The sequence below is a fragment of the Pezoporus occidentalis genome, unplaced genomic scaffold (assembly GCF_034315485.1).
Source record: "Pezoporus occidentalis ecotype Australia unplaced genomic scaffold, CSIRO_AGI_Poc_V1 ctg162, whole genome shotgun sequence".
NCBI classification, from domain to species: domain Eukaryota; kingdom Metazoa; phylum Chordata; class Aves; order Psittaciformes; family Psittacidae; genus Pezoporus; species Pezoporus occidentalis.
Genome location: NW_026913447.1, coordinates 705,574 through 727,441, shown reverse-complemented (window position 1 = coordinate 727,441; position 21,868 = coordinate 705,574).

Sequence of the window (21,868 nt, the reverse complement as noted above, 5' to 3'; positions counted from 1 at the left end):
CCCACTCCAAGGAAAAGCTGAATACCATGCAAACAAATTTTCTAACAAAAGAGACATTTAAGATGTGCCTCAGGCACCCAGACTCAATGCCAAAGCACTTCGGCCTTTCTGAATCCCCTGCAGGCAGTTACTGGGACAGTGCACACGGTCTTTACAGCTGACCGGCAACAGGCAATTCATGAGTGTGTCCATATCCTGCTCAGACAAATTGCCACATGAAAGAAAGTGGATGAGCCACAACCACCTTGGCCCTGTGACACACATAAGGAGAGGAAGACTCCTAGCATACTTCCCCTTATCCTCTTTGCAAAAGCCAAATACGTGTTCCCCTTGCCTTTATTGGAGATTACTTTAACCCAGCAGTTCCAGAATAAAATTACAAATTCCAGATTGTTTCAAACCATCAGTGAACCTGTCATGGCCATTATTAAACCAATAAGAATGTGCTCAACTACCTATAAAGCACAGGCTCAAAATACAGTCTCTCCTATTAACATTTTTGATGCAATGCCCACTTGGAGCTAGGAGAATATTGTATAAGTCTCCAGATGGTGGAGAAGTTTGACTCTGAATGTTTCCTTCTTCCTGTAGCTCTTGTGTACATTTCTTAGCTCATATCCCTAAAAGTTTTTGGTTTTATTTTCAATGCCTACATTCCTCTTTACCTACCTATCCTCCTAATCATGTCATGGTTTTCCTTTCCGAACTTCCCCTCTAGAAGATGGTGCCAAGAATGTACTCCCAACACAATTTGTATTGGCTTTTATTTTCTTTTTATTTTTTTAAAATCTTCTATGGTTGTACATTCCAGTCATATATGTTCTTTACACCCCTTCATTATTTATACTGAGTCCCAGTTCCTTTAATTCCCTGCCATAGGCTCATGTACTACTTCTCTTCTGTGGTAAAAAATAGGCAGACTCTTCAGAGCAATTCCTTCGAATAGTACAGATTGCTTCTGTTCTCTTCCAAAATCACACTGGAATTGTATCCTTTGTCTTTTTTTGTTGGGTCTTCATTTTGATATAATGGGGTTTTGACACGTCATGGTATGGGAGGATGTATGGTATAGAAGTTCATCTTCTGACAATCACCTCTGAAGGCAGCAGTCCTGGTTCAGCACCCCACAATTCCCTTCTGCCCAGGATGTTTCAATCTGACCTGCAATTCTGAAAACCTTCATTCCTGCTGACTTATATTAGCCATGCTTTACTGTAAATCTTCATAAGAAATTAAAAAAAAAATAATGAAGAAGCTTTTACTGTTCTAATACAAGCACAGAGAATGTCATAGTCTTAATATCTTCAAAATTTATGGTTCACTTGATAAAAATGGATGAACGACAGTTGGTACTGACGTTTATGTTTGAAAAGGCCTTCTCTAGATCAGGTGAGTTGAGCTGTGCTGTTTGCATTGGTCAATGAAAGCATACATATATGCACACTGTTTCTTACACAATTCAGTACTGATATTTTCCTCACTGTGAGGGTGGTGACACCCTGGCACAGGTTGCCCAGAGAAGCTGTGGCTGCCCCATCCCTGTCAGTGTTCAAGGCCAGATTGGAGCACCCTGGTCTAGTGGAAGGTGTCCCTACCCATGTCAGGGGAGTTAGAACTGGATGAGCTTGAAGGTCCCTTCCAACCCAAACCATTCTATGACTCTGTGATGCTATGATTTTTTTCTACCAGAGAGAGTTTAGTGTCTTTACAGTGTAAATCCTGCCTTCCTAACTCGGTCCATCCTACATTTTGGGTTTAGGAGGATATGGGTAGATGGAGTGATGGGGGAACACAACATGCTCACTCCTAGCCCCAGAAGTATCTGCACAGACTTCATGTGCGAGTTTTCCAGTCTCTCTCCCAAGATCTCTCCAGCACTGGCAGCATTAATAGTGCTGCAACACAGCGAAATCAGGCATTGGAAACTGAGCTCCAAACCAGATTCAAAAGGGGAGTATTAAATCACCCCCTACACAAGGTTTTAAAATTCACCATGTGTTATGTATTAGAACATATAAACACATATACATGTCTGTACTCTTTTTGAAATTGTATTTGGAGAGTCTGTCTTCCCTATATGAACCTGCCCAATCTTCACTCTTTGTTCCTCAATTAGACATTTTCTACCCATTATGCTGTATCCCCTCTCCTTCTCCCCCAGACTTACCCAGCAGCATAGGGCAGATTCATGCAAGTCACCCATATTCAGCACCCACCCAAGTAATTGTCATCTTATCCCACACTGGCTACTCTGCAGTAACCACGTAGGAGAGGGTCCAGACCCCGTAAAACTGTACATTGTACCTCTCAGTCCTTCTCCCACGATGGAGAAGGCCAACTCCTCACCATGCATCACAGAGTAGTAGTTTACTTAGACTGATCCCACAGAGCATTCAACAGGTATCACCCCAATGGCAGGAAAGGGCTTCTAGGATGTGGTTTGGATGATGCAAAGGGCACTGGCAGACAATGTCTCAGGATTTTCTGGTTCTGGGAATGTGTTTCCAGCAGGAGGAGTGTGGAGCCAAACCTCAGCCAAACCTCACTGCGTAGAAGACTCGCTGAGAACTTGGTAGGAAGGGAAGTCTTCCCCAAGACCTCTAGGCAAAACGTACACTCAGTCCTCTGGCACTGAGAAAGGAACGAAGAAGACATCCCACCTCCCATTCTGACGTCCATTGCTGAACTTCAGTGCTCATGCCTTCGAGGTGATCGTTATTCCCCCACAGTGCTTGTAGGCTTAAAAACAAAAAAAAATAAAGAAAGGATTAAAAATTTGTGAAATACAGTTAGTTATCATGGTTATTCAACATGCCTCAGAAGGGACTCACAGTCTCATCACTAGTTCTTCTGGCTGCAAGTCTGGTCCCCCAGCTGCTTTGAATTTTCAGATTGTCTTAGCCAGTTACAAAGATATAAAATGATGCAAGGATTGTAAAATCTTTTTACAGAAAAATTAATTGAAGTGCTTGTTTCTATAAAGCTAAGAAACAAACAAACATCCAGACACTTGCTTAACACAAAATAAACAAATGAGGTACAGTGCACCAAGCGTTACAGGATTTAACTTATGTTTTTGTAAGATGTAAGCAAGACACTGTAAAACAACTTCCTTTCCTAAAATTGCCAAGTAGGAATAGTATGTGGCTTATATGAAATGTTCGGTTTGAACATGATAAAGGTAGAACTGAATCCTTGCATGTTCCAAATGAGGCCTGCAAAATTGTTGAATCATCTTATTTCTTGTGCATCATGAAGTGGTCAGAGTCTACCCAAAAAAGGAGAGAAAAATCAGAATAGAAGCACTTAGGACAATATTATAAACCATCCTTCAATTCATTACAGGAACCTTTACTATTTTACAGACACGAAGAGCATGCCATTGCTCCCCTTGCAATAGTATTTGTCATATTGTATTGCAATTATCACAATTAGTGCCTCTGCACTATCTGCTACAGAGACAGTCCAGTTCTCTTTCTATGCAGTAAAAAAGCTGATCCCAGCTCACAATTCTGCTTAGACTTGAACCCACCTAGGTTAAAAGGTTTGCCTTTACCCATCATTACTCTTGGCTCAAACGTAATGCTTTTGTCCTGCATGAGAACCTGATCTGGAAGATGTAGAATAAAATAATGCAGAAAGTACTTGCTTAATGTGCTGTTTCTGATTTTTTTCAACAGCTGGGTGGCCATTTGTCAGTAGGTGGTAGTGGGAATAATAGTTTGGTTTGTTGGGATCAGATTGTTAATGAAATGTTTTAAATTAGAAACACAACCAGGGATTTGGATGGACATGATTACAAATTAAAGAGCATGTAAAAATATTACCCCACAGGGTGTGCTTCTCACTTGTATTGAGACCAGTTTTGTTCTCTACCAAGCAAGTTAAGACAAGGTTTTAAACTCTGGAATTGCACCCTTTGGATCTGCAGCACTTGAAATGAGGGAGGGAGCAGTGCCTACACTGTACTTGGCTAATAAGCTATATGGCTAATTATCAGATTTCATCTGAAGAGAAAAGATACGATCCTGCTCACCAGCCTCTCTATTCTTAATTCTGTCCATAGGTCACAGCCTTGTGCAGCAACAAGCAACAAAGCTTATGTTTTCTTGATATAACTACCAGAAAAGAAAGAAGCCAGGAAACATGATATATGAGTTTCCTACCAACCACCAGGTTTGGGTTTTTGTGGTTCAACTTTTTTTTTCTTTTTTTTTTTTTTTTGGTAGATATGTACAGCTTTAATCATTTGAACAGATTCTTCAAGACAACTGAGTCACTGCCTTTGGATAGGTGGGAGTGACAATCTCATCCTGCTTTCCTACAATACCCACTGCTGCACTGCCAGCGCTGCCAGTACCGACAGTCCAAACCATGCTTCATAAATCAGGTGTTTTGCAGCTGCTTCTTCTGCCCCCTTGCAAAATCTTGCCCACAAACAGGCCCAGATTCCACCTTTGCCATTATATACACTGTGCCCTTCTTGGGCTTCCCACTGTGACACCTGTGGGTACAGGTCCAGGGTGGAAAGCAAGTAGAAATGATTAATGTAAACTTGCATTTTTAATACACTGAGTGCCCATTCGGTTAACACCCTCCTTTAAATACTGCCTTCCATGTTCTCTAAAGAAAACACCTTCAGGCTTGTTTTGAAACAGTTCTTTGACAACCACTTTGATGAAGTGAAATTACAAATACACATGTATCTATACATGCACACACGTTTTCTTTGTTTTCCTTCCTCAGAGTAAATAAATATAAGCCCCAGGTCTACCTACAACTTCCATTTCTGTAGTGCAGCTGGCAATGGAAAAAACAAATAAGGCTCCCCCTTTCAGTTAGTTGTACATTTTTTTTTAGATTACCTCCCATGTGTAATTTATAATGTTCATTAAAATTACCCTGACATTTTGCTATTCATTTATTAAACCCCAGGAGGCCATTACAGTTTCTAACCACTCAGAGTCACACCATTTCTCACACATTCCAAAGGGAGCCAAAAGATGCTGGCAACCCATCAACTACAGAGCAAGCCTGTGACCGTATTTCCTCCAAAATGTGTTTTCCTTACATTAAAATGGTGCGAAGATTTCTAATTCTTGCAGAGAAACAAAAACAGTCTGGAAAAATCCAGCAGCTCAATAATGTTGCAGGATTATGATCAGAGCAAAAAAAGAAGATTGAAAAGGCTGGGCACCTTTCCACGGAAATGAGTGAACCAAGCGCTGTCTGCAAGGATAGTGCACAGGGATCTGAAGAAAGGAAGCTAAGGAATGGCAACAGCATGTGCTGTTTAAGGTATCCAGATGCTATGCAGTTGGAAGGAATAATCAAATCCTGTCTCAAGCAATCATTTTCAAAGACCATTGAGAAACGGAACAGAATTACTATACACACAGAAGGCACCAGACTGGCATCAGCAGCAGAACTGTAAAAGGCAATGAGTGAATACGCAATTTTCAGTGAATCCCATGCAAATGCAAAGCAAATATCAAAATACTATCATCAGCTGGTATGTGAGAGTTACAAAACACAGGAAAACCAGAAAACAAGGGCTGTACAACTAGCACACCAGTAGGACATAAATCCAGAAATACGTTTAGAGTCTACCATGCAAGACAGCAAGGAGGGTTAAAAAGATTTCTTCAAGGATCAGAGGTAACTCAAGGCTTTGTCAAAAGCTCAGGGGAAACTTTGCCTTTTATAAACAATATTTTTTCTCTTCCCCATTACCTGCTCAACAATACGTGTACCAGGAAGGAGAAAAGAGGAACAAGTATTAGTGGATACTGTATGTCCATATCTAATGCTAGTAGGTAATCTTGCTGGCAAAACAGCCAGAAAGGAACATGATAAATAAAAAGTATCATCTTACCCTTAAATATGGCCATCTCACATCTTGGCTAAAGCACCACAGCAGGACACTGTGGAGGGTATGTCCTGTGTATTTCTGCACTGTGTATTCGTTCCTGCCTTTTGTTTTACTACTACTGGGGACTGGTTTTCTTAGTTGCAGACATAGCTGGATAGACGACCCACTGAAAAGAGGAACTACCAATGACTTTAGCTTGCTTATACGCAAGCTTTCCCTCATCCTTGCCTGGGAATGATTCTGTAGCTTAAGAAGCCACTCTTCAGGTCACATGCAAAGGCCATTTGCACAGAGGGACAGAAGCAGTCATGAGAAGAGCTTAAAGCACTTTTCCTACTGAATGGCTCAGGAGTCTTCAGGTCAGCTGGAACACCAACACAAGCTAGACCCCAGGAAATGTGTATTGGAGTGCTAGGACTTGTTTGTGCATTGCTAACCATGGTAAGATAATGCTAGTATCAGAAAATACAGAGTGTCAAATTATTGCATTTATTGAAATCTCAGTATTTAACACACAACCCCCTCCAAAAATCACTAAGGTGTCTCAAAATTTATTCATAAACCAACAGAAAAATAGAGTACTGTGTTCCCAACATTATGGATGGAAAAACCTCCCAGAACAAAGTCCCAGACCTTATCACAATTGCTTCCTGAAAGGAAGTGAGGCTAAGCAGTGCCCAAGGCTAATCGAAGCCTGCTTGGAAACCTTGTCTCTTGTTGCTCTAGGTATCAAAATAGGAAGTAAACAGCCTAGAAACAGTACTGAGAATGATTTGGAGGAAGTATGGTTTCCTCACCCTCCACTTGCTAAGTTCGCTTATCTTTCATGCCCTCAGCATCCCCCTTTCTCTCACTGCAGACAGCAAATGATGCAGAGGCGTTGCAGAAATGACCTAGAAAAAAAAAACATTTGTACAAAACCCAATAATCTGTCATCAGCTCATGAGAAAGCTTCCAATGATCCACCCAAAAACAAGAACCTGGGGAGTGCTGCTTTAGTGGTGATATCCATACATGGCATCAAAGTATCATAGAACAGTTAGGGTTGGAAAGGACCTTAAGATCACCTAGTTCCAACGCCCCTGCCATGGGCAGGGACACCTCACAATAAACCATGACACCCAAGGCCTTGTCCAACCTGGTCTTGAACACTGCCAGGGATGGAGCATTCACAACCTCCCTGGAAAACCTATTCCAGTGCCTCACCACCCTCACAGTAAAGAACTTCCTCCTTATATCCAATCTAAACTTCCCCTGTTTAAGTTTTAACCCGTTACCCCTTGTCCTATCACTACAGTCCCTAATGAAGAGTCCCTCCCCAGCATCCCTATAGGCCCCCTTCAGATACTGGAAGGCTGCTATGAGGTCTCCACGCAGCTTCTCTTCTCCAGGCTGAACAGCCCCAACAGCCCATCTTCATACGGGAGGTGCTCCAGTCCCCTGATCAGCCTCGTGGCCTTCCTCTGGACTTGTTCCAACAGTTCCATGTCCTTTTTATGTTGAGGACACCAGAACTGCACACAATACTCCAGGTGAGGTCTCACAAGAGCAGAGTAGAGGGGCAGGATCACCTCCTTCGACCTGCTGGTCACGCTCCTTTTGATGCAGCCCAGGATACGGTTGATTTCTGGGCTGCAAGTGCACACTGAAGCTGGCTCATGTTCATTTTCTCATCAACCAACACCCCCAAGTCCTTCTCCGCAGGGCTGCTCTGAATCTCTTCTTTGCCCAACCTGTAGCTGTGCCTGGGTTTGCTCCAATCCAGGTGTAGGACCTTGCACTTGGCATGGTTAAACTTCATGAGGTTGGCATCAGCCCACCTCACAAGCGTGTCGAGGTCCCTCTGGATGGCATTCCTTCCCTCCAGCGTATCAACCGAACCACACATCCCTCAGACCCTTCCAGTTCAAGGCTAAAGATGTGCCCTCAAGAACATGGTGATACTCAGCTTTATTGAAGATGCAACCTGGTTCTGATTTTTACCCTATTTATATGCATATGGTTGCAATGGCTAAAACTCTTTGAAGTACATTATTGCTATCATTTGATGGCAAAGTATTGTATTTCTTTACTTTTCTTTGGATTTTCAATGGATTTGGGAAAAAAACATTACCCAACCTGCCTGATCACTTAATTGCAGATATAGTATACCAGAGATAAGCAGAGATATGGTGTTCTTTTCATCAAAGCTAGTCTTTTATACAAGGTTTGACAGCAGTAGACATTCTAATGAGAGAGAATGGAGGGCTATACAATTCAACAAGGCGTTGACCTTACATGTGGAAGCCAAACCAGATCTGACATTACAGTCACTGGTCTCACAGTCCAAGTGACCCAAGTTGTTATTAGTGCGTTAGGGATTTTAGGGGTGAGTTTTTGGTTAGCACAAGGAGCAAATACTTGATTTTTAAACGCAGTGGCCTGGTGAAATTCACATTAGGTAAAGAGGTGGTTCATTGCGGAGCTAGCAACTGTGATGTAATGAAAATGCCTAATAGATAGAAAGGGGTGCCCAAACGCTGTAAAACCAGAAATGCAGTGCTTTAGCTAGGAGGAAAAGATTAAAAATGGAAAAAATAACTCAGTCAGCTTCATTCCAGTTCAAAAAAAAAAACACAAGGACAAATAAACAACTGTCCCCAACATAAGTAGGCAATAAATTACAGGCAACATGGAATTGTTGAAAAAATCACATGAAACCACTCCAGTTTTCTTTACAACAATAACAGGCATTGTGGGTGGAGAGAAGCCGCAAATGTCATTTATATTGATTTACATAGAACAGTGTCAAAACCCTTACCAAGCTTTCTCAGCAGTTAAGCAAAGAAACATTTTCTGGATGAATCAACAATGAGGTCGGTGCTGAACTGGTAAAAACCAGACCATGTAGGTCTCAGTTTTTCACTGCAAGGAAGAAACAGACTCCCAGCAATATACCCTAAGCAGGGACTGATCCAACATTTTCATGAGTGATTTGGCCAGTGGGATATAACCGACTGCATTGTTCTATGTAAATCACTGTATTAAATTGCCACTTGCTGGGAGGAGTGGTGGGGCAAACCAGCTTCGAGCCCTAAGGAATACCCATGGAAGAGCAACTGATCACACAAAGAAATGAAAAAGAGGTTGCTAGTTCAGAGAAAAGGAAGAGTAGCTGAAATGTGGTAACTGCCTCCAAATCTGTAACATGTAAATGCAAAGCAGAAGGTCAGAGCCTATTCTGCAGGCCTATCTCCCCTATAAATCATGGTTTCAGAGCCCTAAATTTCAGAGCTTTCTGTGGCTTTAGGAGGACTAGGTTAGAGGAGCAGCTGTGGGTGACTGATATGTCTTGTGGCTCAGGGCTAGTAGCACAAGACTTGTCTCCCCCACAGCTCTGTATTTTCTTTCATTTTAATTGCACTGGAATACTTCTGTAAACTATAAAAAAGAAGGTAAAATCTGAGTTAAATATATAGAACACCGACAGACGTTCGGCTTGGACTATTACCATCTGGAGGTTAACTAGTTAAATAAGTGGTGAACATTTTTAAATTTCATGTAAAATTTTTAATCAAAATCAGTTTTTCACAATGAATCATGCAAAAAAAAGTGGTTGACTATACCAATACAAAATTATAGATTTTGGAAAAAAAAAAAGAAAAAGAAAAAAGAAGAAAGAAATTTCTGTGTTGCAAGTTGGCCCCAGATTTATATGTGAGCAGTTTTATGAAGTGTCACAAAGGAATTTTCAAATTTTCATATCCTGCCACTTTTTGCTTTCGCTATCAAGTCAGAGGCTTTTAGTATTTGCAATTAAAACATGCAGAAAAACTGAGATGATGAAAAAAAACATTTATTCTCATTAGCTTTCTGATTTTCTTCAAAAGCATGACTTTTGCCCTCCTTCTAAACATATATCTGACAAAAATGGTACTTTAAAACTCTGGTGGCTGCTGTTACAAGGCACCTTGTTACAGCTTTAATGCAATCTGTGGAATACATGGAATTTTGCCCTCTTCAATATTCTGAGAAAGAAAATCTGACATAGATTTTGCAAAAAAGTGTTCTTCATCAGTACACTCCCAGATTTTAAGGTCAAATTTAATGCTGAGAAACATTTGTGGATTACAGAATTTTTTATACCCAATGAATAAGAGAACAAAATACTTTTGAACAGGCAAATACGGGAAATACAACCATACAATCTCTGGAGCTAGAAAGGATAATCATCTTTATTCATTTTTTAGGGAATGAAACAGGTCAAATTGTATTATTTATTTAATCAAAGAATTATTAAGGTGGGGGGAGACTGTTTTCAGAATACCAGTCTTTTGAGATAGTCCTGGTGTATTAAACAGGCAGAGGCTGTTGTGTATCAAATATTACACCCATGTTAGCAAAATAATATATTTCCCACACACAGAATGCATCTCTAAAGATCTGACAGAAACAAAAGCCAGTTATTTGTAAGAGGGACATGCTCACATCTGTGTCTGGATTCAGTCAGGAACTCTGGCATGGTAAGTACACAGAAAGCACTTCTGGGAGCCTGAGTTTTCTGTCCAGCAGACGTGAAAGATGAGAAAGTGATTTTCACTGGGAAGAAATGGTAGAGCAAATCTTCTTTTTTCATCCTGAACACATAGGTACCCTTCTCTAAGCATGAGCGCATCCAAGAGAGGAAGAAGCATCATACAGGTAAAGAAGTCTTATAAGCAGGAGATTTGATAACAAGCATGGAGAGAAGTGTTTTCCTCTCTTTTTCTCAAAAAAAAATATTCAAATTCTCTTTCATCCCACTGTAGAAAAGGAGTGTGCTGCAATATTTAAAAATAAAAGGGTTCTGGGATGGAAAAACAGTTTCCAGCCAAGTTTTAATTTTGAGTTCATTGAGTCAAGCCATTCTGACCTCACTGTTTAAATTTTGGATTTACTTGGCCAGCCTCTGGTGTTCTGGATGGGAATTACTTATCCTGTGAAGACCTGATCTGCAAAGCTTCCCCATAGAAGTGGCAATGGCAGTGGCAATTGCTAACCTGACTTTGAACCAGGTAAGCACTCAGTGACAGTGGGGATTTTGAGTATGCATACAACAGGCTCTTCAAAACCACTCTTTTCTTGCAATCTAAGCCCATGGTGAATACTATTCTCTCCTTCCTAGGCTCTGTGGTTGGCCTGTCGGAGCTTACCTTACACAGTTTTATTTGCAGTTCTTTTATATACAAGGCAAGGTCTTAAAGGAACACAATTATTGCTGTGAAAGTCACAAAACTTGTGCTGGGAATCCACGCATCGTTTCAGGATTTCAGCCGCATAACAGTTTTCGCTGTGCTTTTTGGATAATAAAGTAACTTTTACTACAGAGTGGAAGTTGTCCTAGGGCAAAGTAAAATAGGTTTTATTTGTATTATGTAAAGTATTTTGTGATGTGACAAAATATATATACACTTTTTTAAAAGGAGAGAAAAAATTATTTCAGTTCATGTTTTGAAGTTTGGATTAAATGCCAAGCTTTGATTGAAGGGAGAGCTTAATTTGAACACCTGAACCAACAATGGATAGTTCAAAATCCATCCATCCATATTGCATTGCTTTTATTTGAAAGTTCAGAAAATAATGGTGGTAAGAATTTAAGGAGCATGTTAAATCTTCAGCCAGCCTTTCCACTCAATATATTTGTTAAAATAATGTGCTGAAGCAGCAGGAATTTATTATTGGGCTTTTTCACACAAGACACACCTTGAATTTTTCCATTCTAAATCTTTTAACAGATGCATAAAGTGGTAAAGTGCTTCACAGAAGAATCTTCATATATGATGTGAGTTCAGACAGCAACATAATGAAGATATGAAGTATCAGGTACTGAAATATATCTTAATTAGTTTCAGATTTTCAGTCTAAAAGTTTTAGGTGATTTTGACATCAGCAATCCTATAAAGTGAATCCTATAAAGTAAAACCTGCAACAACTACAATTAGACTATGGAGAGAAGTCAGTTATAATTAGCACATATTTGGAGTAACCTTCTGGTTTGAACTTTCAAAAATTACTGTTTTAAGTATCATTTTTACAAATTCAAAATGCTGGTATAGTAATGATTTGGCCTACACCATTTTAAGCTAACATCACATGGTAACTGACCTTGCACTTTCTGACACAGAAATGTCTATTACTGTGTCACAAGAAGTAAATAAAAATGCCTGTTTTGTCCAAACAGACAAAGACAGAAGACAATAGAGCCTGCAACCTAATGCCTTTGCAGGATATAGAGTGCCTTTGCTGTCAGACAATTATGTACAGAATGCCAGGACAAATTTAGAGGTATAAGACATTCAGGTCGCAAATACGCATGTATCATGGGTGCTGCACCATGCAGCACTGGCGTAGCTTGCAAGTTTGAATATCACTGGCATAACATGGCTAACACGGGAGCTGCTGAAATGGGTTAGAATGGATTTCCTGTTTTCCCTGTTTCCTGCAGCACTCTAGGTTGGATTCTTGCTCATTGGCCCCTTGCCTGCACTCTCACTAAGTCTGCCCTGCCGCCTTCTTTACAGAGAAACCTTTCCTGAGGATCATAATTTGTCTTCAAAAAGATAAATTATATTAAAATTCAAAACTATACATTTTCTTTCTCATCTCAGAATGAGAATTAGTTCTCTGCTTGCTTATTTATAATCTTATATTTCCTCTAGAATCATAAAATCACAGAATGGTTTGGATTGGAAGGGACATTAGTGAAGCATCCTATCATTCACTCTTTGACAAAGCACATCTAATAGCATATCATTAACTCTGTGCCCACACAGATCAGCTTCCAGGATCAAATCTGAAAAAGGCAGGCACCTGTGAAACTTGTAGGTTTCCAGTAATAAGTCTTGACTTTTAAGATATTCCTGATGGCCTTTGTTTTCGTCTTATAAGTCAGGAGTATAAAAGAGTATGCAAGCTCTTTATAAGAATACTGAACCAGAAGTCATTGCACCCTGAGATCAAACAGCTGTTGAATCAGTAAAGCTAAAAGTAACCCCCAATCTCATAAGAAGGTTTGCAATTTTCGGAGTCTGTTGTATTGCACTAGTTAGCTGGGTTGTGTATGGTAAACCATAATATTTCAGCAATTTTGCAACACAGCCTCTTAGGCTGTGAAAGAGCTCCTAGCTAAAACCTGAAACAAATAAATCAAACTTCTATAGTGCTTTGCAGCATACAAAAGTGTTATTTTTGTGGCAAGACTAGAAAGAATCTTTTGATAAGGAAATAAGCTACACAGGAGCAAAACCCCATGAATTTCACTAATTATGTCACTATTACAGTGCGCTGCTGAAAGCAAATCACGTCTTTTATTGTTTTCCCAGCAGTCTACATATTGCTGGGCAGAATCTACTGCCTGTGGGCAAACTGGAAACATTCCTGCCACTTCAGTGCACAGTTTGCCATTTAATTTAACTCATTATTTGGAAAAGAGAAAACAAGTGTAAGAAATGCAGAACAATGCCTGCACTCAAACAAGATTAACCTTGCTTATTTTTGCATATTAACCTTGTCAAAGAATCTCTGCTTGAGCAATTAAGTTTTGGTAAGAACTCCCAGCTCTAAAAGGAGTGTAAAAGATTACTTGAAAAACTCCTGGAGCATTTTATAACAAGCATAATTATGCAGTGAGCTCAGAATGTATGAAAACAAAGGAAAATTGCTGTTGCATTACTGCTGTTAAAAAAAATCCCCAAGATGAAAAGCTTGAGGAAAGTTTCATCAATCACATGAGTTTAAGCAATCATTTGAAATAGAAAATCCTTTCTACCAGTATTTGGTAGCACTGAGAGAACAGACTAAGCTTTTACATGCTGCTCAGTGAAGAGTTTGACTCTCATTAAGCATGTGAAGAAAGGATACTCCAGAATGCAGGTACACCCAAAATGACTAGAAGGCTGGAAATGTGAAAAACCTTTGCTCTGGTTTAGCACCTTAGAAAACCAGTGGAGGGACAAATGCAAGAGATATTTGTTGAATTGTTGGGTAATACTGGAGGAGAAAATTTGTGGCAGGAAAATGGTTGTGTCTACAACAGATACTGAAAATGGATGGATGAAAAATGGTGACTTTTTACTTCAGTTATATTTAAATATTAATATGTTAGTATTGATGTTTTTTCTCTGTGGGGGAGAAGTAGGTCTGCAAAAATATGATGTATTGTCATTAAAATGTGTACACTGCTCCAAAGCCTGGTAGGTAGGTTGCAATTCCAATAGACAGTCTGCAAAGAGTATGGCAACTGAGAATGACAAGCACTGATTGAAGGACTGGGACATTTAGAAGAACACGCAGCTACTTAATTAAAGCACCTGGGCAGATTAAATGCCTAAAATATGAGCATTTTCTGGCAGAGCAAATACAGTCAAAGAGGTTGACTTCTGTATTCAGTTTGTGCTAGCTCCTGTCACAGATCGCTTTTAGCCACTGTGCATGACTTGCTTCGGAATCAGTAGCGGCTGCACTTGCACCGTACCCAGTGACCTGCTTCCCCTTTCTCAGAAGCTACACAAATTTGGCCTTTTCTTAGAATTGCTTCCTAGCTAAGAGCCCACATCCTTGTTTTAGAAAACATGACTTGCTTCTCAGGAATGTAAATCACTTTGCATCCTGATCTTTGAGAAACTTAAGTCAGCCCAAGGACTGGGTGAATGACCCTCCTTGTTCTGCACCCCATCAAAGGTCGGGGCGGGGAGGGTGACCTCCACCTCCATGAGCAGACAGTGCCCATCTGAGGGAATGGGGCAGAAAACCAGGGCAGGTCACTCTGAATTGAATGTGTTTCATTTACACACAGTGAGGGCATGCCCTCCACCAGGCTGCTGCAGGGGGCGGATGCTGAGGCTACTGATAGAGCATTTCAGTGCCTTTCAAAAGAGAGAGTTTAAGGGCTCTCTTAAGGGCTTCTTTTTGCTCCTTGATTTCATATACATAAACACCATATATGCAAAGGCCTGGCTAGCTGGAAACTTCTACAGGAGCACAACATTGCGCAAAAGGGAAGAAGCAGAGCCTCTCCTGGCGTGGTTTTAAAAGATTTTATCAAAAGTTTTAATCTGATCTGATACAAACAGATTGTTACAGCACTAAACCAAATAGCACATTACAGGAGCAGGGCAGCTGGCAGTGACATACACATCAGGAAAGAACGGTGTTGCTCTGAATGCACAGCCGTATGTCTCAGCCCATGGATCTGTGTCACACCAGTTGCTGTGGAAGTGCTGCCCTGGGATGTATTTCTTATCACCTTGCAACCAGTGTTAGGGAAGAATCCCAAAGAGATTTGGTTCCCTGAGACAAATATTAGAAACATGAAGATGAATAAGAAGCAGTTGCTGACAAAGAGATTCTCAAGGTCTTGGCTGCCTACTTTTCTCCCTACTGCAATTTCTTCTTTTCTTCCATAGGCAGAAACATCCAATTCCATTCAGTTCCAGCCTGCTTGTCTGCACCTAAATACAAAGTCTTTGCTGGGGGTGTCCGGGGCAGATACAGAGGCAGGTAAATCAGGCAATATTTTTGATGATTCTATGGCACAGACTTGCCCCATATTACTTTGAGGTCCTTAAAGTGAAATGTAGACTAGGACAGGGTAGCTAAGGTTCAGAGAATATTTCAGAGTTGTTGAGCATCACATAATGTTCAAATCAAATTGGCAACACCAAGTTTGAAAGCTCATAGCCAGTTAAAATTATATTAAATTAAACAACTGCCACTGGACTAGTTGAAATGAAAACAAAATTAAACTATGGAGTTACTCATAGTTTCTCTAAAAGAGAATCCGCGTTCCCACTTAGCCCTTTCCCACATTTGAGGACTGCCTAATTACTTGTTTATTTTTACTAGATAGTACTTGCTGATTCTAACAAAACAAATAAATATGGAGTTATTCAGCCAAACAAAGGGAAATGAGTGAACAATGAGTTGAAAAACATTTGATTGTGTACAACTGTACTATTCGCATTTTGGCAATGATTACCAGTCAACAATATCAGAGTGTCTTCAACAATGACAGTAAGCAAGAGCCAATTGCTTACAGCCCAAAGATTAAATCAAGTACTTCTGAATTGATTGAAGTACACTAACCATAAATTTAATCATCATTACTACTAACATGCGCAACTCCAGAAACGAATGTGATTGATTACAAAATTTTGCCAAAGGGCTACATAGTATTTCAAGCAGAATTCATTACATTACAGCAAAATAAGAAGAAACTTCCTGTTTAGGTCTCTTAAACGAAAGAAAATAATTAAATGCATAATTAGACTTGATGGTATTGCTTAAAATCTCAACATTACACAACATTGAACAACTAACAATGGCTTTTAGGGCTCCTTCAAGGAAAACCTGTTCTAGGATTGAAAAGATGATGTCATATAACAATTACTGCTCAAGGCTATGGAGTGTTCATATTTACCGGTGTATCTGAACAATTCTGTATTATAACAGTCAGATTAAAATAACTCCATCCAAAAAGATCAGTGCAATAAAATTACAAAATGAGACAGAGATTAGTGTTGCTCATACTGAATTTGCTGCATACACAAACTGGTTTTGTTGGACAAAAGTTGGATTTTTTCTGTATTCCGAAAAGCTAATCAAGAGCATACATGTATTTCTTTTGAAACTCAGGGGACTCCTTGTGGAATCTGAAGCAAGCAGTGTTGTTTTCTTTGATTTCTTAGGCACTGAGCCAACAAGCGGGACTTCATCCACATGCCAGCTCCACAAGTGGTTTATGGTCTCTTCTAGAGAAGCTCTTGGAGCAGGAGAGGTTCCTGATCTCTCTGCTCTTCAAAAAAGCTGATTCTTTCCCAGAATTATAGACAGTTTAAAGGACTTTTTGGAGAACACAATATTCAGTTAGGAAGTTCATCTCCTGCTCCACAGCTTGTCTAAGAAACTTTGAATTTAGTAGATGCCTGACTGCTCAACCCAAGCCCAAAATTTTTCTATGTCCCAATTGTCAGATTTCAGCCTTTTTTTTTTTTTTAAATCTGAAGATTAACAAAATGGATCATGAGGGAGAGCCTGCATTGTAGCTGCTGCCCAGAAGCAGACATCTTCTCCTTATGTTTGAATTCTTCTGTCCTCTTCAGTAATAAACATGGCAACAAACTTACTGATTTCTAAGGAAAGATTCTCAAGTTTACTAAGCTTCAGTGTTTCAGCAATCGCAATAAATTCTTGATTGCAGCCTTCTTAAAAGGAAGACTCCTATATATTTTTGTCAGTGTGTAGTTCTACCATTTGCAATATGATGGGACTTTCGTGGTACTATCAAAAGTTCAAATCATAATATCCTGCCAGAAAGCTTTAAAACAGCTCTCAGACTGCACTAAGGTATCTGTTTAGTATCAAATATAAGATCAGTTTCCCTGTTGACTACGATTTACTAATCTGATTTTCTGGCTGAAACAAAAGAAGATACAATTTATAGAACATAATTGCTGTCATAGAAAAGAAAGCAAACACAAGTGGCAGTGTTGTTTGTTTGAATTATTTTATGGTTAAAACAATCCCTACATGCACAAGGAACAGATCGGTGAGGAGAGGACACAGCCAAAATGCTAAAGCTCAGCAAGATCGTAACTAATTCCTGGTGCTGTGTGTATGCCTGCACAGCTATGACGAGAAGGCAGCATGTGATCCTGGCAGAAATGCTTTGTAGGTGGAGTTCCTCAATTAGAAATAAAGAAAAATATGCTGAGAACATTCATGCATGAGGTGCTACAGCAGTATTTGTGAGTTGGCTTCTACATGTGATATCAATTTCCTCAATAAACGCAGAACTGTTCTTTATATATAACCCCCAAATATTACAAGGCTGATATACTATCTAATTCCCATCAGTTGTAAATCACTGTGTGAAATATGCCATAAAACTTACTGAGTCATAGGTAACACTCCTCCCTTGAAATCAAATACAAGTTAGGCTTCAACTTCAGTGTAAATCATGGTATCATAGAATGGTTAGGGTTGGAAAGGACTTTAAGATCATCTGGTTCCAACCTCCCTGCCATGTATTTGATTTCAGATTTTTTTTTTGTTCCCAGATTTTTTGTTTTCTAAACAATGAACCTGGGAGAAATCAGTAAAGTATGTCGTGAAAGAAGATCAGAAACATGTGATCAAATATGAGAACCAGGATGGAATAATTTTAATTTTAATGAAAATCATCCTTTTCTATCATTGTTTCCCAGAGATCAAACTGAAAGGACATAAAATTCATGCTCTTTGCCAAAATTAGGCAATGAAACTTCCTACGGGAATCTTCACTGAAAGAATATTCAATAAGAAAATCCGAGCGCATTTGTGGTTCTCTAACCATATAGTAAGCTGTCACAACATTTTATGAGCCTTTTTTTGAGACATTATAATAAGTTTTTGTTAAGCGTATTGGAGATAATCTGAACTTCTCTAAGTGCCAGGAGCATTGGTGCTGTCCATGCTAACATGAGTTTTGTGGAAGTGGAGCAGATGCTTTTTCCCGTTTATACATAAAAAGGAGAGCACTTTCTTCACATGTAAATGCAACTGTAACCCTCTTCAGCATGCTATATGTTTTTTTCATAATCTAATACGGGTAAATAGATTCTTCATGGAAAGACTGACTTCCATTTTGAAAAGGGAAAGTGTAGAAGCTCTTGAAACTTAGCAAGTTGGGTCCTTAGGAAAGTTTCTCTGCTCTTGGTGGAAGTGATAGGAATTCCTGTAGCTCTGACAGCTCTCTCCTCTCAAGTTTGTCCTTGACAAAATGTGAAACAGGTTAAAATTCCCCCTTTCGGTTTGTGGTCTCTCAGAAGGTTAGGAGTTCATGAGTTCATTTTTGCTCAATTTTGTTAAAAATATGGCAGAAGAAAAAAAATAATTAAAAACTTTCTGACACCTTTTAGGTCAAAATCAAACAAACAAATATAAAACAAACACAAATAAAAACAAACACAGAACAGACATGTTCATTACTGAGATTGAGGCCTCTCAGTTGCCAAACCAGTGGCTGTATAAACATCTACTCCTTGTTTCTGTGTTCTCTGGTTGACCTTCCTGGGCCATGGCTAGATAGAGCGAGAATAGTCAAGTGGAAGGAAAAAGCCCTTAAATTAGCCATTGCTCTCTGTAAATGGGGTCATCAAAGTGATGAGCTTACTCAGCATCCACCAGTAAAATCTTTTGGTAAGAAGTCAAGCCATAACCACACACCAGGCTCCCTCTTCCCTTCCTTGGGTTTCTGACCCCAGCCACACCTCTTCCCCAGGGACAGCAGCTTCCAAGAGTGCTGTCCCAGCAGAGTCAACCTTGAGTCACCCTCCAGCCCTGGGACAGCCTTGGCACTGGCTACAGGGAGTAATAAGGAGGGAAGTTCACACTGCCATGACTATACTAGAGTTCTCTGGAAAAGCGAAGTGCCTGGGGCTGAGGACCCAAAATTTGCACTATACACTCTTCAGGATGTGTTTTCTTAGGACTAGCTCTGGTCTGGCCCCAGGAAGTAAATGTCCACTTGTGCCTCCAGCTCACTTGAGGCTCTTTCAGCTTAATATCACATAAAAGGAGCCTAGTTCATAGATCCTAAGGCTATTCCATGGTGCAAACCAAAGCACTGTAAGTAGGGACAAACAGAAAATTCTCTTCAAAAATCACCCTCCTGGTCCACACACCATGCTTCAGATCAGGATCAATGTCTACCAACAAGTACATCCACTGTCCTTCTGGATCAGCATTGTGCAGTCAGTATATTTACTGTATACTGTTTTATCCCTTCCACTTAGTGTGGATTATTTCCAATGTGAAGGAGGGAGGAAAGCAGCACTTCTCCTTGCTTGTGAAGGCATCACTTTCCAGCAAGCTTCAGATGCTCTCAGTCTGTCTCTTTTCTCAACATAAAAAATAAACCCATGGCAATGATTTACACCACTTTCCCCTTTCCATCTTTCATTTTAGTCATTTCATCAGGTATTGCATATTCTTGGTGACCACTATCTGGGCACACTGGGATGAAAGCAAGACTCTGTGATGACACAGCAGGTCAAGAGGGAAAAGGAGGGATAAGAACTGCAACATTACACAATTATGCTTTTTACATATCCACAGTACTCAAACTACATCATCCTTTAACAGAAAGTGACTTTCTAGGGGGAAGGTAAACAAAAGTATGGTCTTTAAAGGAAGCTAATTTACTGCACAAACATTTTCAAGCCTTAAAAAACTCCCCTACAGCCTTCGGGCAGCAGTCTGACTACTGCAAACTAACAAAACAGCCAAAATGCTTTCAATGAAGGTAAACAAAACCACAGATTTACATATTCAAAATAAACATTGAGAGCATAAAATAAACCTTTGCCAACAATCTGGTGTCTATTTCAATTACAGCCTTGTGCTGCTGTTACTTTAAAGTTTTCACAATATATCAGGATATAGTGCAAACACTGCAATAAGCTTTCCTTTAATTAGGAACTCTAAGCCTCTCCAATCTGAAGAGAAAATAAAAAGGTCATGTTATGCTTGAACACAAGAGAGGAGCAGAGGAAGAGTTCTTGGCCCAGGGAATTTGCTCTTTTATAGTACGAGAAATGCAGACTCTATGGATAGCCCTCCTTTCCTTCTGAAATACCTCAGTGACTTGAATGAAAAAGCCCTTCTTTCCTTCAGGGACAATCCTGATTCCATTTCCTTATGGATGCTTCTGTGTGATTCCTAGAAATCTCCCAACTGCCTGAAGTACTCTTTAGGAAAAGAGTCAGACTTACACACCTTCAGGAGCAACACGTCTGCCTTAACTATCCAGCTTGAAAACATTTAAGTCCTGCTCCTACACTCACACCTCCTTTCCATGCCTACCTCTTCTTGCAACCATGGGTTCTGTGCAATGTGTCCAGAACCTCATCAATGCATCCCAACAGACTGACCCTCTGCAGATAGCACGGAAGAAGTGCACAGTGAAAAAGGGGACAACTTCAACTCTCCTAAAGAGGGCAATGGGAAGTTCACTGTGACTAATCCCACTTGTTTGGCATCAAATCCAGATGTTACAAACCGCTCTGGAGCAAATTACCATACTGTTGGCAACAGCCGCCTCTGCACCCATTGGACAATTACCCATGGAGCAATAGCCAATATCCCTTCACATTCCTATTGCTTTCCCAACTGTTCAGCTGTTTACCCCTTCCTCTTCACTCCTAAGGAAATCCAGGATGGAGGTGTTTACCTCCACACAAGCCTTTCAGGTTCAAAGTGAGACAAGGTTCAATAGCAAAGCACATTCCACCATACATTCCTGTTTGACCTTAAAACAGTTGCTTAGAAACATTATAATTGCTGTCATTCAATCTGCATGTATAGTAGAAATATAGAAAAAGCAATGAATGTTCCAATTCCTTTCTCCACAAGTCCTTATCCACTACTACTGGATCAGCCCAATGTCTCGTCAGCAGGCTCATATCCTTCCCTTGTGTTTGGTTCCTCAGAGCTGGGTTCAGTGTACCCGCTATTCTCCTTTGTGCCATAGCAAGATTTTCCTGACTATTGTACAAAAACCTGTGAAATACACATTTGCACAATAGATGCAGGAAAACAACCCCACAGGATACCTCACTGCAAAGTTTAAATAATCACTTTTCGACAATGCTGGCCATCCATTGTGCATCTTGTGGTTTCATCCATGGGTGCTGAGAGTTGGTCCAGATCTCTAAAATCTATTCTGACGTTTTAGTACCCATGCCCAGCCATGCTTAAGTCTTTCCATATTACAGTTCCATCCCTTGTGGTGCTGGTCATCCCACCACCAGCAAACACAGCTCCTACATTGCACAGGCCTCAGGACAAGCAAGGCAGTTTCATAGCCTTTTTTCCTCTGTGTTCTTCCTTTAAGCTCCCTGATAAAGGTCAAGGGGATGGAAAATGAACATGAGCCAGCTTCAGTGTGCACTCGCAGCCCAGAAAGACAACCGTATCCTGGGCTGCATCAAAAGGAACTTG